Source organism: Armigeres subalbatus, chromosome 3, assembly GCF_024139115.2.
Source record: "Armigeres subalbatus isolate Guangzhou_Male chromosome 3, GZ_Asu_2, whole genome shotgun sequence".
Classification (NCBI taxonomy): domain Eukaryota; kingdom Metazoa; phylum Arthropoda; class Insecta; order Diptera; family Culicidae; genus Armigeres; species Armigeres subalbatus.
In genome coordinates, this window is record NC_085141.1 from 340,241,416 (window position 1) to 340,255,529 (window position 14,114).

Genomic DNA, 14,114 nt, shown 5'->3' on the forward strand with positions numbered 1-14,114 from the left:
CGATACACGTATGCCTCCACCGCAGGCGGAAACCGAACGTTGCAAATAAATATATTTGCGTTTGGTTTCGCGCCGCTTCCGATTCGGCTTATTTTTCCTTTTATTTGAACAGTTTTGAGGATGGTGACTTCTGGGATTCCGATGTCCTCAACTGAAAGCCAGAAGAATGGCTTTAGTGGTGATGGGGCCGATGTGTCGTGCTAATCCTTTTTCCGGAGACTTAAAGTACATCCAACTGGAAGCTGTTATTCGGTTTTTGGAGTCCATCGAGGATTGATCGACATGCTTTGACGACTGATCGATCAAAAATGGTATAAAATTTGCATCAGACAGCTGGTATTGTGCGCTGAGGAAGAAAGAGTGAAATATCCATGTTGATAAAGAGACACGAACTATGATGACAAATACCATCCATTTCGTATAGCTACGTAGTCCTACGTCACCTTTGCGTACACCCCAATTGGACTGCATCTTTAAGTTTTTCCTCAGTCATAGACTGTTCTTTCGGGTTTTGCATATTTGTACGTATTTATTTGTGTTTCACCTGATTATATTTTATTGTTGAATCATACAGCTTTCCTTTGAGCTTCGCATATTAATATTGAAATTTTTACCTGTTAATATTTCATTCTACAATTTTACCTTTGTTCAAGCCTAGGGTATTTTTATAGGTATTTTGTTCAAATCAATATTTTCTTCAAAGTGTCGATAGGCTTTATTTACAAAAAAAAATCCTGAAACTAGTTCTTCTTTCATTTTCATCAAAATGATCATTCGAAATATTATTTTTTTGGCTTCATATACCATCTTCTAATGATAATAATTTTATTTTTATGTTTTTTTTAATTTGTTTTGAAGTAAATAAGTAGAATATTATGAATTTATTTTTATTGTTAGAAACCGTTTCGTTACGCTGTGAAGCAGGGAGACGTATAGAATTGCCCAAATTTGCGTCACATAATATGTGAACAGACCCTTATTATAGTTCCATTTAATGAATTTATTTTGTAATTTTTAATTGTTCAGATTTGAAAAGTTTTTGATGTCAATCAATAAAATATAAAGTTCAATGTTTGTTAAAATTTGGTTAAAAATTGCATCTAAACTACCCGAGCAGCACATATGGTATAAAGCTTTCAGGAATCTATATACAACTGAATTGGGTCAAGTTGGTCTGATTTGGACTGATTATGGTAGAAAAACAGAATTCTAAAAAGGTGAAATTGATGAAATCGCAAATTTATTTTTTTTGCTTAAAATATGTTCAGATCGAATTTTGAAAGCAAAATAATGATTTTAAGTGAAAATAAATTTTTTTGTGTTTGAACAGCCCATGATTAATGGAACGAAACCTCCAATATCTGTCTATTCGACTTTTCTTCTGTCGACCTTTTGTCTCTTCTATCTTTCGTGCTTTCGACTCTGTTTTTCAACCTTCTTTTCCTTCAGCTTTTGTCATTTTTTCGACCTTCTTTCCTCCAACTTTTGACCTTTCGACCTTTTGTCCTTTCCATCTTTTGTTGTTCGACCTTTCGTTCTTAAACCTTTTGACCTTCGACCTTTCGACCTTTTGTCCTTTCGACCTTTTGTCCTTTCGACCTTTTGACCTTCGACCTTCTGACCTTCGATATTTTGACCTTCGGCCTTTTGTTCTTCGACCTTTTGACATCCGACCTTCTGACCTTCGGCATTTTGACACAGATTCTTTAATTTCACACCATGACAACACTGCCCTCACCCCTCACTTTTCACCTTTCATTTCTTACTGCTCACTACTAACTTATCACTTAGGACTTCTCATTTCTCTTTTCTCAATTCTCACTTCTCACTTCTCTCATCTTACTTCTTACTTTCACTTCTCACATTCTCCTTCAAATTTTTCTCACTTCTCACTTTCACGTTTCATTTCTCACTCCTCACTTCAATTTTTTTATTTCTCATTTCTCTGTTTTCACTTCTCACTTTTCACTTATCTCTTCTCACTGCTCACTATTCACTTCTCACTTAGCACTTTTAAAATTTCATTCGCACTTCTCAATTCTCAATTCCCCTTTCCTACTTTTCATTACTCACCTTTTTCTAAGGAAAAAACCCTGATTAATCCACCTAGCGGTGATGATGCCTTCCTCGCTTGTTCAAAATGGTTGATAAACATATATGAAAAGTCTAAAATAACAATTGGTGAATAAGACTTATTTTTCACATTTGTTTATACCAGATAAACCGACCTAGGGTCGAAAATCTCGTGAATAAAGATAGATAAATTAAGATAGATTGAATTGAAAATTCACATTTGTTTATACACATTGTTATAATTGCTGCTGGATGCAATTTGTTGCAAGCAAATCGGATGAGGTTAAGTGCCCGGAAAATGTGAGGTGGTGCAATTGCACAAATCGAGTTTCAGACATATGGGTCTTCTGAAAAAGTTCGTATCGTATGCTTTGTATACGAGAAAAGCAAAAAAACGGTGGTGAGAAAAAAAAACAAATGTTTCCAGTTGTCAAGCTTTCGAGTGCTTTCCGTTTTGAAGCCAGAATCCAGCTTAGACTTCTATCATCCAATCAATAAGTAAACTTTTTTGAAATTGTTGTTTTGAACAATATGATTCTTCATATAGATAAAAATTTAGTTGACCTTTCCCGTCAAAAATTGTATTTCGTTTCATTGTTTCAGTCGATTCTTTGGCTTATTTAAGGTCAACTTTCCCAAAGAAAATATAGCTTCTTTGAAGCCTCTAACTGTTAAATGGAAAACAAAACCCGAAAACGTGTGTACTTGTGAACCTGCCTGAAAAAAATTCACTCTATGTTCGTTCAAAATCGGGCCAATCTTAAAAACAGCACTTTTTCGATTTTTGTTTTAAATTTAAAAAATACTTAGAGGCGGTAAACAATGTAGGTTAATTGGGAAAGTTGACCTTAAATAAGCCAAAAAATCGATTAAGCGAATACAAATTTTTGACGGGAAAGGTAAATTTTTGCTGATAAGCAGTTCCGTTTTTGTCATTATCATTCAAATACTTTCAACAAGATTTATGAATTTGATCCGACTTTAAAAAAATCTGAAGAGAATTCTACTGGGGTTGCTTTTCTTTATATGGAAAGCATTTCGCAGTTATTGGTATGAATGCATGGTTAAAATTGATTATTTTAATTTCTAAACTGATCCAAAATTATTTAGCAGATCACTCTTAACAGGTAATCTATCCAAGTACAAAATCTAATAGATTACGCGTGACAGAGCTAGTGTTACCAAAATCAGCATTCTTGAGCTCATATTGTGCAATACTTTATGTCGTAATGATAAAATACCTGATATATAGCTTGCCTTCGTGTAATTTGTTATGGATTGTAGCAAGGATGTTTTCGATCATTTAGTAATATAGGTTCGATAATTTAGTAGTTTGTCAATAACTCATTCCAGAGGTTGAATTACAAACGTGATATGTGGAGGACTTCTAGAGCGAAGGTTTTTACAACTCTGCCTAATTGTTGTTTCTATTGCACTAATAACAGAGTAATAGCGCTAGTTGCAGTAACTTATTATACAGACTGATCGAAATTTTGTTATCATTTAGTATTAGTAACTAGTGCTTTAACTCTGTTATTAGTTGAATTAAAACAACAAACTATTAGGGAGAGCTGTAGAAAAATATTCGCACTAGAACTCCACTGTAACACGTTTTGATTTTTAACCTCTGGAATAAGTCATTGTAGTTTGTCAATGATCGAACTAAGACTATTAAATTACCTTAAACATACTTGGATTATAGAAAAGTTTGGATATTTTTTCTTCTGACTTCCAAAAATAGAAAATTTTCTCCAAATCCTTCCAAAACTCAGTTTCTCCTACATAATCCGAGTGCTTTGCAAACGAAATGAATATCCTATGGAAAATACCACGCGAATAAGGTTTATATAGCCATTTAAATGCGAGTGTTCGGAATATGAGTCATTTTCGGGACTTGAGTCAAAACGGTTTATATTTTTCAACATCAGATTATATGCCACCGAACCAAAGCACAGCACCCGGTGCGTTACCGCACGTATGCACAAGCAGCCGATGTCTTGATGCAGTGAAATAGTTATTTATTGCATATCGCGTAACCTCTTGTTCTTCGAACACTCTTCTCCCAGAAAACGAAGATAGCTCAGTGGTAACGTGATAGGCTCCCAATCGGAGTGTTTATGTTCGATCCTCGTGCTAGCCATCTTTTTTTTTCAAAATATATCATATTTTCTAGGAGTGTGGTATAATATTACGCATTGCAAGAAAAATTTTGAATACTAGAAAATTCAAAGCGCCTCCAATAAAAAATTTTGTATTTAATATTTTCCATGCTAATAATCTATGGAACCTAATGCTGTGTATTGTTTATATTTATATTCATGACATTTCTATAATTGAATCCATCTGATTATTTGGGGTATTTGAAAGAATTCAGGTCTGAACTTTAGATGAAGAAGGAGGTAGGAAATGAAACATAAATGCATAAATTGAGAATCGATATGTACTCAACAGTTTTCTTCAATGATTGTTAGCAGAAACAAAATAGCTTTTGATTTACCTTGGTAGTAATCATACTTGCCCACCGAGTTTCAATAGAGAGTAAACATAAGTGGAAAATTATATTCGATTGCTTCACAATGCACAAAGAAAAGATGCCTTAATGAATAGAAAAGACATAATTATTCAATAACATCAGAAGCTTGCGAGTTTATGGAGCAGCAGACGCTATATCCAATGAATTAGGACCGGGGATTTCCCTCTGCGCGTTATTAACGAGGAGCTATCAAAATGTTTCTCTTTTTCCGTAATACTCATGAACCAATTTCCCCAAATCTCATTTGCTCGGATCAGCATTCAACCCAGCTGAGCTAAAAATAGAACATTGCCGCACGCAATGCGATGTGTGTTGGTGATGCTTCCTTCGGCAATATTCATCCGACGGCAAGAGACTGAAGCGAATGCGCATGCGTCCCGCGTCTTCCCGCACACCAGCTGCGCTCCCATATGCTGATTGAACGCCACAAAGAATGATGCATGCATATGCGTAAAAATAGAACAGAAGCACGGCTTGCCGCTGATGCTACGATTGTTAAGCCGACCGATCCACAGTGGCGGAAACCCAGACAAAACCTAAAACAAATCGTTCTTTCTTGAAGCTGATATTATTTTAATTTTGTACATTTAGTCAAGGATAATTCCTCAATTTGTTAATTGTAGTTGGTAAATTTATTTTTTGGTGACCTGGTTCAAGTTGATGCTGTAAAGTATCTCCTAAACATATATGCATGGAAAAATTAAATTTGACTAAATTTTTTATCGGGAAAGATTCGGAAAGAACTGATATCATGCATTGAAATATATATTTTGTCTACTTAACAGTGGTTAGTTTGGCGAATTGCGCCTTGCTGCACCAAAGCGGAAAATTTACTGTTTCAAGGTTAGAATTGAGACGCTACTGTGGCTGCAGATCTTAAGTCATGGGCTTCCGTAAGTCTTTGGATAGCATAGCATATGTCGGATAACTATTTAAATTTCAAAATGAATTCAGCGTTACAAAATTACTGTTGCTAAATTTCAAGCGCAATCGTAGGTTTAGTCGAGCATTTGTATGGGGGACCACCACTGCGCGAGGCACATTGCCATAAGGTATTTTATGAGACGTTTCGCGGTGGCCCGATTATTTACATTTTATGTTTTGTTTTGGTATGATTCTGCGTGAACTTTCGGTTAGGTCCAAACACAAAATATTTTTTTAACGTTTCACTTATAATCCATGTTTTCTTCAGCATTTTATGCCTAGAATGCAATGGTATGAATAATCTAGCAACACGTATTGGAAATCGTATGAAAAGCTTTGTTCTTAGCTCTAGAAACCGTAAAGTAAAATAGGTAGAATTGATGATCCGACTCATTGGAATGTTCAGCGCGAAATAACCAAACAAACGGGCTCCCACTAATTGTCAAAGTAGATAAACACGAGAAAAACAGCTGTTTCGATCTGTCTCATAAAATGCCTTATTCCTTCTTTTAGGCGCATTCGTACGGGAGAGCGTTGAACGTGTTGAACAAAGCACGATGCTTTTTGAAATTGCTACATGAGGATTATTTACAGGCTGTTATATAGGGTATTTGTGCTTTTCTTAGCGCTTGATAGCAAAAAGACATGAGAAAAGTTATGTCTAAAGTTTAGCAGAGAAGAGGATTTTTAATTACTGAACGGATATCCTATCGAAAAAAGTTTACTGTTAGTAATTTCCATAGGGCACCCGTAACCTGAGGGGTTCTTATTGATATTTCACATTATTATACACATATGTTTATTTAAGTTTGGATGTAATTATGTTATTATACCAATACAATTTTGCATTGATTTCCTCGCATCATAGTGAATCTACTTTTATCTCCAATAAATGAACAGCGATCCAAGCGGTTTCAATAGTTTATCTATTAGAGCATCATTACTGGGTGCGAGTGTTTTGATCACCCTCGCTGCTCTGTCATTTTAGTTTAGTCACTCTTTTTCGCACCAGTCGCTATTTTCGGTTATCATTTTGGTGGCTGCGTTCCATACCGGTGACGTTTAATAGTTCATCAAATAGTAGCGCTGTTATCGCGCTACCAAATTTGATCACCTGTCAGCTGCGCTACTATTTTAGCAGCGCGTTTAGTAGCGACCGGTAAAGTGTGAAGTAATGATACTGCGCTGCAAAACGGCTTATACTCACCACGGCATCTTGTTCTAAGTTAATGTATTGAAACTGTATATTTTAATAACCAACGAGAAAAATTAATATTTTCTTTTCTCATTCCATTAATACTTCCAGTATAGGAAACAATACCCTAGCAGGATGAGTTCTGTTGCTTATAGAGGCAATGAATATGTGCCCAATTCGATGATTCATATTTGAACGTATCTTCTCACATGTTATGTGTATCGATGGTACAGTGGTGTAGTAACCGCTTCCCGTTCCAGAGGTCACGAGTTCGAATCCAGAGCTTGGCATTTTGCTTTTTTTGCACGTTAAAACAGTTTTTTGGTCATAACTCCGAAACGCAAAGTTCGAGCGATCTAATGGGACTGTATTCCACGTCGAATGCAACTTGTTGCGAGCAAATCGGATGATGCTAAATGCCCAATAACGTGTCTCACATTTTTGTACACATACACACACATACAGACATCACCTCAATTCGTCGAGTCGATTGGTATATAACACTATGGGTCTCCGAGCCTTCTATAAAAAGTTCGGGTTTGGAGCAGTTCTATAGCCTTTCCGTATACTTAGTATACGAGAAAGGCAAAAATAAGGAAGAAGGAAGAAAGAGTGAATAAAGAAGAAGAAATAAGGGAGAGGATGAAGGAAAAAGAAGAAGATGGAAAGTAGAAGGAAGTGAGAATAAGGAAGAAGCAAGCCCCCTTAGCACTTCTCACTTCTGACTTTTCAATTCTCACTTCTCACTTTTTTCTTCTTCTTCTCACTTTTACTTCTCGTTAAAAATGTCTCATCTCTTACTTTTCACTACAAACTTTCTACTTCTCACTTTTCTCTTCTCACTCTTCACTTTTTATTGATCACTTTCCACTTCCTACTTCTAAGTTCTCACTTCACATTTTTTACTACAACTTCTCACTTCTCATTACTTACAATCTAAGTTTTTTTCAACTATTCGACAAACCGTTTCTGACAACATCGAGTTAGCGAGGACTAAGAGAGTATCGAGTAAGGGAGGTATCGACTTACGGAGCACACTGTGATGGACCGCTGTATTCGTTGGACAAAACCTCTCGCACCCTCTGAACACGTTCTAGAATTTTGGTGTCTTCAGCACACTATTGCGGGTAATTCTAAGCTTCATTTTGAGTTTTATTCTTATCTAGATATGCTAAAACATACCTGGATAAGTGTTATCTTTTGAGATACGCAAAACTTTCTTCTACAAAGTGGTTTGTTTTGACATTCTTGACTTATGCTCCATAGACACCTATGCTCTAAAACTTTTGTAGATGGCGCTGTACGTTATTGCCTTGAAAACAGCGATACAATGGCTTCTTCTTATTTTTTCGCGTTAAACCATTGGTAAATGTATTTTGGGGTATGCTTTCAAAGGAGAATGATAATAACGCTGATCGTGAGGTGTTACCAAGGTTTTTAAAAGCTTTATTAGTGGATTTCTTGAAATTAAGTGAAAAAAATGTTTATAAAAATATGAATAACTTAGGAATGGGCAGATGGCGGCAGCTGAAATTTTGTCTGAACATAGTTCAAACATAAATCTTTGATATCGGTAAGAAAAAAAAGTTGAGACATGTGGAGCTTTTTGTCTATAATTTATCCAAATTTGGTATTAATATGCATTGAACATATTACCTACAGATATGTTCACAGAACAGATCAGTTCACACATATTACAGAAATTCAAAACGAAACGAATTTACAATATCTCCGAATTCTGCAATATTTGGTAGAATCGTCCCCTTCCAAAAATTATTAGACTTGTATTTTTTGTTCCGTTACTAGAAGGGTGATCTAAAATATCGATGAATTTCTTTTAGCATTTTTCGAAATCGAATCAAGTCAAGAAATTTATTCTTTCAATTTTACACATTGTTTTGAAAAAAATAGAAATATTGAGCAATCCGTTTTGAAAATACATTTTTTGAGAGATACATTTTTTGAGTCATTGATAACAAACACCGGTACATAATTGCACCGTTTGTTTGAGAAACTGCATATGTAACATTTTTGGCCAAAATGAGATTTTTATATATTCTGAATCCTTGTCCAAAAATACGTATTCTGGCAAAAAACACGAAAATTTTTTTTTTGTTAAGGAATGTATGAAATTTTTTTCGTTTGTTTGAGAAACCACATATGTCCACGTACTTTGAAGAGCAATTGTGGAGTACTGCTTACATTTTTTGCACTGAAAGGTAGAGTTTTGCCAAAAACTATTGATCTGTATCGAAGAAATCGAAAGAATCGGTGCAAATTTGTTCAAAAGCAGCTTTTTGTTGTTTTCTCGAAATAGTGTAAAATGTTCGCTCAATGTTCAGGGCGACTGGAAGCGATTGGCCCAGGACCGAGTCCAGTGGAGAAGGATACTCCATTCGGCGTAGGTTCATCGAAGAGCTGTAGCCCATCAAGTATCAAGTAAGTAAGTATCACACGAACATGGAGATGCATGGTTGCCCACCATGTTGTTTGTATGGCGAATCAATTACTTTGTTTTGTAAAAACTGTCTGCTCGAAACTATTTGACCTATCCGAAGGACTCCCGGAATGACTCCCTGAGGAACTGCGGAAGGAATTCCTGAAGAAACTTAAGAAGCAATTTAAAAAAAAATCCTGAATTTTTTTTATTCAATTTTTGTATGAATTCTGGGAAGAATACTTGGAGAAACTATCCGAGGAATACCTGGAGGAGCATCTCAACTAATTTCTGGTGAAACTCTCGGAAGAATTCCTTGCAAAAATTTCGGAGGAATTCTTGTGAGAAGGAACTGAGGGAACTTTCGAAGGAATTCCTGGAAAATATTTCAAAGGAATTCTTGAAGGAACTTCCGAAGAAATTCCTGGGAAAACTTTCGAAGGAATTCCTGGAACATCTGGAGGAATTCTTCGAGGAATGTCCAGATTAAGATTCCTTGATGAACTTGTGGAGGAACTTCCTAGGGAGTTCGTTGAGGAACTTCTCAAGAAATTCCGGAGAAATTTTGGCACCCGAAACTAGTTCACGCCGACCCACGCCACCGCGCTGCCAAAGCTGGCTGAAAATGATCTATCACGCTGCCGCTGGTAAAATTTCAATCGGAACACAAGTCTATTTAAATAGGATATTTGTTTTTGTAGGATTAGGTACTATGAGTCGAAAACGGCGTTTGAAGGCAAGTGATTGTAATATTAAACAAAAGGTGTCAAAATACTTCTTTGTATAAAAGTAATTCAAATTTCAACACCTTCTATGATTATAGAAACCATTTTTATTCAATTCCTAGTGGATTAGTTGCTTCATCTCACTTCCAGTTAGCTGACAGGTTGACAGCTCGGCCCATAGCAAAATCAAATTACGAAACAATTATGTCCTTCAAAATTTATTTATAATAGTTTCCGTGCGCCAAAATTCATGAAATTTTGGAATTAGGCAGAGTTTATATAATAGATTCAAAATATGTCATAATCTCAATACTCTTACAAACCCAATTCTTCTTCTTCTTCTTCTTCTTATTGGCATTACATCCCCACACTGAGGACAGAGCCGCCTCGCAGCTTAGTGTTCATTAAGCACTTCCACAGTTATTACCTGCGAGGTTTCTAAGCCAAGTTCCCATTTTTGCATTCGTATATCATGAGGCTAACACGATGATACTTTTATGCCCAGGGAAGTCGAGACAATTTCCAATCCGAAAATTGCCTAGACCGGCACCGGGAATCGAACCCAGCCACCCTCAGCATGGTCTTGCTTTGAAGCCGCGCGTCTTACCGCACGGCTAAGGAGGGCCCCAATTATAAAATAAAAACACTTATGATGACGTGGCCAGGTGTGTAGAGAAAACCGTGTCCACCAAGTTATAGATTCTGGTGGATCTACGATTTGCGCAAGGGCTTATAGGGTAAATGCTTCCATATTAATAACAGCCCGTATATTAATCACAATCGTCAATAAACCCAATTGAAAATCGATTTAAATACAATATCTCACATCGAACGTACACAATAACGAATGGACAACATTCTTCAATGTTTATAATATTATTTAAAATTCAGTTTAAGCTATATTTCAGTTCACAAGACTCAAATTATTAGAAACAAAACTATAAAACACATTTTCCTACCTCTGATCTGTTGGTTTGATGCACTGCTCGATTGCTACTAGCAGATACACCTGTTTTCACAACGTTGTTTTCCACTCAATTTCAAGCTAAAACACATGTTTACACATGAAATTCACTTCACAAGACATAAAGCACATCACATTTTCACTATTATTATAATTATATTTGAAAAAAGAACGCGATTTCCTATAGTTTGATATAGGTTTATTTCGAACTATGTCTCAATCATCCTTGTCCGTATTCCAAACTGTTTACATCTTGCTTGTATCCTCAAGGGTTGCCGACTAAGATTTTTATTTCAAAAAGGCTTGAATGAACTTTTAATGTGAAACTCATCTGACATATTTGCAAAATAAGGTATATCGAAAAACATAAAAATGAACTGATAAGATAGAAAATTGCAACACAAACTGAAATATTGTATTTATATTTCTAATAACATTTCAGTTGTTCCCACATAAATAAAAAACATTGGAGAATTCGGCATCACTGCAATCATATCGTTACGTATACACATGAGTAATAGTGTGCGTAGTTTATGTTGGAAGTAGTATTATTGAAATAGGTACAGGCATAGGATTAACTATTTTAGAATGTTATTGAAATGGGTGCATGGTGGTGATGATGTTTTTCAGTTAAATACTTCATAAATGTGATGTTCATTTCATTTTTGAAGTCACCAAATTGTTCTCAATTAAAAATTATGTGAATTGAGCATAATTATTCTCACGGTACTTGATAATTGGGTGAGAAATCAATGTACTTTATGTGCACTGTGCCTTATTGTTATTGATATAGGAACAGATACCCTACTTTGCTATGCTATGGATATATTTTCCTCTTTTCACTTTGATCGAAGTGGAATTTGCACCAGCTCTGATCAATCACGGAGCAGCAACCATTAATATGTGCAGTCGGTCTAAGCTAAGCTCAAAAATGTTGTATGGTGAGTGTGTGTATGTTAAATGAGATACCTAACCAGCGGATGCTAGATTTTTTTTCTGTACAATTCTGTACATGAACCTACAAAAACCTACAAAGAACTGTGCATAGGTGAAATCTCAAAACATAAAATTGTAAGAAAATCTGACAAACGCTGGTTGAGCGAGAATAACAGATTTTAAAACAGACGTCGATTTAGTTGTCACACTCAATTAAATCCCGCAAAAGCCTAATCTTTTTCGGCATCTATGCAGCCCGAACTCCGATCTGCCCGAATATCATCCATCAGCTGCTTCACAGTGCTTATCCAACACTCCGCCCTAAACAACTGTCAAAAACGACCCATAAATGCTTATCCGATCGATCTGGCCGCGCACGATGAATTCCACACAACCATCGGTTTCAAAACACGACTCCGAACTCCACAGGGGTTCGCCTTCGTCTCATGATAGAGTTGTAAAGTTAGCCTCTTATACTCAATACCTAATCCGAACGTCCAAAGCCTCCCAGGCACATATGATCTCTGACCCGGGAGCTTAAATCAGGTAGCTGATGGCCGCATGGTGTGTCCTACCGATATAACACTTTTCGCCTTGGGGGCTAGTTGTTTAGCAACAGCACTCCCAAAATTACCCTCAATTTCCCTTTTGAGATCGCCAAACTGTACCCCTGGAGTTCGTTTCCCCTGCCATTACACCGCACAACATTGCACCGATATCTTCGCGCCATATGTTCGATTTCGTCATAAAACAGCACGCACTGGTCGCGGTAAGTGCCACACGGTGTGCGGTTATTCAAACAAAGTTAACCTCAAACCGGGCAAGTCGGTGACGGCGTGCGTGCCTGTCTGGCGCGCAATGTTTCTTCCAGTCGCAGTCGCAGACTCCGCCAGTGCCAGTAGTGCTAGTAGTAGAAGTCCTACTTCAGTGGGGGTTCCATGTTTTCGCGGTTGTTTTATGGCTGTTTGGTCGTGGAATCGAAACGGCCCGGTAGCACAGCACTGCGATGAGCAAGATTTGGATTTTTGTCAGTGGCAGTGGCGTAGCCAATTCTGGGGGGGTTTTCTGAACATTTTTTTTTAATTTGAGAGGGTTCGAAAAAAAAATTCTAAAATTGTTGTTTCTGGTAGGGGTTTTATGTCGCACAAAGTGGTAAGAAAATTCAGCACTCACGCTCAATTAATTAATATTCAAACCTAATTTTACGTTGGCGAAAGGTAAACGATACATGGGAATGTCAAATTTCATACATCCAACTGTAAACATTCTACGATCGTCTAAATAAACCGGTAAGTGTGCCGTTTCGTTATCACAACCGTTCACGCACTGGGAAATTTTTCTCATCGTCGTCGTCGTCGACTGGACAGACGTACCGAGCGTGGTGCGGCATGTTGTGATCTGTTGCTGCCACTTTTCGCAGTCAGCTGCGATCGCGTCGCGACGGGAGCTCCGTCCGGGCAGGAGGCAAGGACAGAGCTGCCATCGGACTGTGACCGATGGGTTCGTTGTTATTCGATCACCGAACGAAAGCGCAGCCCCGGTAGCAGGCGCCAATATCTGCCGCCGTAATTAATCGGGGGAAAGTGGTATGTGGTATGACCAAATTCGATGCCTTTTGTGCGATGTCGGTTAATCTGAAATTACTCGATCACTTGCTTACGAGCCATGAAGCATGCGGCTGCGCCCGGAGAAAAAGGTGCGAGTGATTGGTGTTTAACCAACAATGCATTTGGGAGTGCTTACCGTTCACAGCGGCAGCAACAGCGGTTGGTGGATTGACGGGAAATGTCGGATTTGGTTAGTGCGGCATGTTTTGCGAGCGTATCCGTTCGTTGGCTGAGGACGATTGTTGTCGTCGTTTTCTGTAGGGGCCGGATGAGGCGAAGGTTAATTGAGACCGGCTGCTGTGTGTTTACTCCGATCCATATCGAGCTTAAGTGCTTCAATTAAGAGCAGCATACGGGGTGTCCGTCATTTTTTGCTGGAGATTATGTAAATGTGCATGAAATTGGTTCACTTTTTTAAAGGGTTATTTTAGGACAATAATTGACATGTTCCTTGGACCCGTTTCAACTTTTACTGTGTAAAAATGTCGTGCCATATTTTAAATCGACACTTGGAAGATTGACTGTAATTTAAATCTGCATAAGCTTTGCTAATGCATCTGCCTTCAATTCCATTAAGCTTTGACCTGATTTTAATGCTCCACCTTCGCATGGTAAGCATCGTGTATTATCTCATTTCCGCTCGATGATGGGGATTATCATCTGGTTTCACCTCATCAGAAATTAGTCGCCCCAAGTAGAGCCATTCCAACCCAACATCCA

General features: G+C 37.4%; 1 protein-coding gene across 3 annotated transcripts in view; it reads left to right on the forward strand.

Moving 5' to 3' along the window:
• LOC134225836 (protein sax-3) overlaps positions 1-14,114 on the forward strand; it is a 979,605-nt gene that overhangs the window by 659,578 nt on the left and 305,913 nt on the right. The window lies entirely within an intron of this gene.